At 36.5% G+C, this 4741-nt stretch overlaps 1 pseudogene; it reads left to right on the top strand.

Annotated features, from left to right (window-relative positions):
• Positions 1-1570: 1570 nt before the first annotated feature.
• LOC122018681 lies at positions 1571-4328 on the top strand (annotated as a pseudogene).
• Positions 4329-4741: the final 413 nt, after the last annotated feature.

Here is a 4741-nt window from a genome sequence, read left to right as displayed (position 1 = left end):
TCTTATATTAACATGAGTGAGTTTTGACTAAACTTACTAATGACTTTAAAGACATCATAATTAATCCAAACCAGGACCAATGCACTCCTAGAAGTCTTTTGAATCTCATTATACCCTCAAACTTTACAACTTAGATAACATGCTACGAATTTGTGTAATTTAAACAATTTTATATAATTTTGGCACAAAGTCATTATTGAATGTAGATATATCATGTTCACTCCTTGACGACAACAACAACAATATGTTCCTAAAACTCTTTTGACTCTCAGATATCTAAAATTTTAAAATCTAAATACTATATGATCATAAGTGAATTTTGACTAAAACTCACTAATAACCTTAAGAACACAAGAATCAATCCAAATCATGACCAATGCACTCCTAGGAGCCTCCTCAGTCTTACTTATATCCTCAAACCTTAATTCTATAATTTTATATAATTTGATACAAATCACTATTAATTTAGGTATATTATATTCACTTACAACAGTACCAATGTGTTTTTAGAACTCCAGCTGGATACCTTGTGTTAACTATAAAAAATAATGTGTTTCTAGAACTCCAAAATTTTAAAATTTAAACACTATACGACCAATAGTGAGTTTTGGCTAAAACTCATTGGTGACCTTATGAACATCAGAATTAACTCAAAGTAGGGCTAATACATTTTTACGATCCTTCTTAGTCTCATTATGCTCTAAAACTTTAATTCTGTAGCTTAGATAACATTATGTGGATTTTTAAAATTTAAACAATTTTATATAATTTAACATAAACTCATTATTTGACTGAGACATATTATCATTCAACAATAACATTAATGTATTCTTATAACTCTCTAGATTCTAACCACGTCCAAAATTTTAAAATTTGGATATTGATGATCTTAAGAATATTAAAATCAACACAAATCTAAATCAACGTACTCTTAAAAATCTCCTGAGTCTCATTATACCCTCAAATCTTAATTCCATAGCTTATATAGTATGTCGTAGGTTTCTAAAATTCTGACAATTTTATGTAATTTTGATATAAACTCATAGTTGGATTTAGATATATTATATTTACTTAACAATAATATCAATGTATTCTTAAAACTCTTCTAATTATGATTATGTCTAAAATCTAGACATTGTTTGACTATTAGTGAGTTTAGCAGTACAAACTCCATAATTTAAAATTTTGGATATGGTGAAAACTCAAGAGATCCATAGGAGTGTATTTGTCATGATTTGAGTTGATCCTAATATACTTAAGACTATAAGTCAGTGTTAGTCAAATATCATTAATGGTTGTACAATGTCTATATTATAAATTTTTAGGCACATTAACATATTGATACGATCTTCTGATTCATCTCCATATAATTCCAAAATTAATTAGGCAATCAGCATAGTTGAAGTAAATGTCTCTTTAATGCGCTAATTACTATTCCCAAGACTAGTAATTGTCCATGATTTACCTCCTCTGTATTAACTTAAATAAATTGATAGAGACAAGAGGAGCGAACATATTCAGCTTTTGCTACCAGCTTTTGCTACCCTAATTAATTAGGCAAAGTTTGTACATACGACAAGGGAGATAAGAGAAGCAATTAATGCAGAACGGCGAGCTGCCTTGGATTAGGAGAGAGGGCGAGGAAAGCAGCCACGTTGGGCCTCCGCAAGGGCGAGTTGGGCCGTCACCCTGCTGCCTTCCCTCGCCTCCAATCCGGAATTCTGCCCGCCGCCGGCCTCCTCTGTCCCGTCCCCTCCACTTCCACCTGTTTTTTAGCCTCCACCGCCAATGGCATCGATCTCCGCTGCCCCTTGGGCCGCCGGGAGTGGGTGCTTCGTGTCAGCGTGCCGTCAAGCGTGAGTCGTCCGAGGGCAGCGGAGGGCCTAGCGTGAGCGGGATCGATGAGAAGGAAGAAGCTTTCGACCCCGGAATGCTGCCGCTGTTCGGGCTAGCGGAGATCCGCGCGGCCATTCCCAAGCATTTCTGGGCGAGGGACCTGTGGCGCTCGATGAGCTATGCGGTGCGCGATGTGGTGGTGTTATTAGGGCTTGCAGCAGCGGCTGTGTACATCAATAGTTGGATAGTGTGGTCGCTCTACTGGGTTGCCCAGGGGGCGATGTTCTGGGCTCTCTTCGTTCTCGGCCACGACTGGTATGTAACTAACCCTAATTTAAAATGTGAAATTTACTTGTTTCTTCTAGAAACTTGAAATTTTTTGGCTTGTAAATTTTAAAACAAAGCTTCAATTCTGCGGCCCTGGGCATGGGAGTTTCTGAAACGACCCAAAGCTTAACAGTGTGGTTGGGCATTTGCTTCATCCTTCCATTCTTGTTCCTTACCACGGATGGTAACAATTTTCTCCAAATCTAAGGATTCTAACTTCTAAATCTTAGTAAGTCAATTTATGTTTGCATTAACTTCTAAATCTGATTGCTTTGAGCTGTGCAGGAGAATTAGCCACCGGATTCATCACCAGAATCATGGGCTTGTTGAGAATGATGAATCATGGCACCTGGTTAATAACTCATCTTTCATCCTTGCGTTGGAGATTGTTTTTTTCTGTTACCGTATCCACCTTGAAAACGACTGTATTAGTGAAGCTAATTCATCTTGTTCTAGCTGCAGTTGCCTAATAACTCAACCAAGAAGCTTCGATTCACATTGTCATTCCCTATGTCTGGATACCCCTTCTACCTGGTGACTAACAAACTAGACACCTTGCAGTTGACTACAGAGAAATTATTATTTCAATCATGCTTAGACTTAATCCTCTATTCATAACAGTAGGGGAGAAGTCCAGGGAAGTCCGGTTCACATTTCCACCCTAGTAGTGATTTATTTGCTCCTAGCGAGAGGAAGGATGTTAGTACATCAACTGTCTGTTGGACAGCAATGTTGGTGATCCTCACTGGTTTAACCTTTTTGATGGGTCCTATTCAGATGCTTAAGCTTTATGGTGTTCCATATTGGGTTGGTTTTTCTTCTTCTTTCCATCTTGTTCTTCACGTGGCAATTGGATGATGCTGAAACTATTTTGGTTCCAAACACAGATTTTTGTCATGTGGCTTGATCTTGTGACATACTTGCATCATCATGGACATGAGGAGAAGCTGCCTTGGTACCGTGGAAAGGTAAGAAGTCATTGCAAGTATCCAGATAACCTTCTATTGTTTTGCATAATCCGGTAGCATCTTTGTTATTTCCAATCCATTAGTGTTTGCTTTGTTAAAAATCCGGAATAAAGCTTTCAGCAGAACTTTGTATGGCTGAACTCAGAACAGCGTCATATCAGCTAATTAATCTAGGATTCTATAGCATAGTTAATTGTGATCAAATCATGGTGCTGGTGATCCAAAGTTACATGTTGAGGCTCATAATCCTTTACATCTCAATTTTTCATATTTGTCCACAAAGGATGATTTTCTAAAGGAAGCTGGATAATGAATTTTGAAAGAAACTTGGTGTGCTGCATTTAAACTCACCCATCTGAAAAGCTAACAATCTATTGCTCATATCAACTAGGAGCAAGATCTTTCATTAGTTGGTCACTATTTTCCACTGAGCCAAATAGTTGACTGTGATAAAATGTTGGTGCTGTCGATCCAAAATTCTTGAATGCTAATAATTTTTTGTCCATCTCACATAGGAACAAAGTAATTCTTATTAGCTGATAGTGTAGCACCAAAGCAAGATTTTTTTCCAGTTAAAATTTTATATAGTTATAACTATATTAACCAAAACTTGATGTTATTGTTCAAAAACCATCCATCTTAACAGCCAATAATTTCGCACTCTTGTCATCTACCAGGAGTGGAGTTATCTTAGAGGAGGATTGACTACACTTGATCGTGATTATGGATGGATTAACAATATCCACCATGATATTGGTACTCATGTGATTCATCACCTCTTCCCACAGATACCTTACTACCATTTAATAGAAGCTGTGAGTACTACCAGTTTTCTCCTTGGACATCCGTGCGTGTATATATTTAAGAAGAATTGCTCTGAACATACTTATCTTGCATCAGACTGAGGCAGCAAAACCAGTGCTTGGAAAATACTACAAGGAACCAGCAAATCTGATTCTTTGCCATTTCACCTATTTGGGATCCTACTAAGGAGTTTGAAACCAGATCATTATGTTAGCTGATACCGGAGATATTGTTTACTATGAGACTGATCCACAACTAACCGTTGCTTCGTAACCATTGATGGAATTGTATCAATTCATGTTGTTTAGAAAGGTTTGCCAATGTTTCTAACGTATAGTCATTGTACTAAAACTTTGAAGGTGATAAATATAATGCAACTGTTCCTTTTGGCTCTTGTCACTGGATTTCATTGCTTTCCTAAGGCTTTGATGGAACTTTTTCAACTGTTTAGCAGAAACTGATGCTCTTTTTTTTTTGGACTACTTTTTACATTTCAAACTTGCCATAATTCCTATGGATTAGATGTCTTTTCCGGACTCCTAAAGAGTACCAATCTACTCATTGAGCTTTGATTCTATTGCCTACCCAACTTTTGTTTTTTTGTAAATTGAAGTAAATAAATATCAATTACAAATCTTTCTTAAATAACCTTTTTTATGCAAATAATAACAAAGATTGTTGTTGTATGATCTGGAGATCACTGATATGAGAAATAACCTTTTATAATATAGGATAAGATTAAAAAAAAGGATAGTTTGATGTATGAAGTTCTTGCTATACGAGGTCCCGAAGAAATATTTATTGTA

The sequence above is a fragment of the Zingiber officinale genome, chromosome 1A (assembly GCF_018446385.1).
Source record: "Zingiber officinale cultivar Zhangliang chromosome 1A, Zo_v1.1, whole genome shotgun sequence".
NCBI classification, from domain to species: domain Eukaryota; kingdom Viridiplantae; phylum Streptophyta; class Magnoliopsida; order Zingiberales; family Zingiberaceae; genus Zingiber; species Zingiber officinale.
Note: the sequence above shows the minus strand (reverse complement) of the source record. Positions and strands in the feature narration are given on the sequence as shown.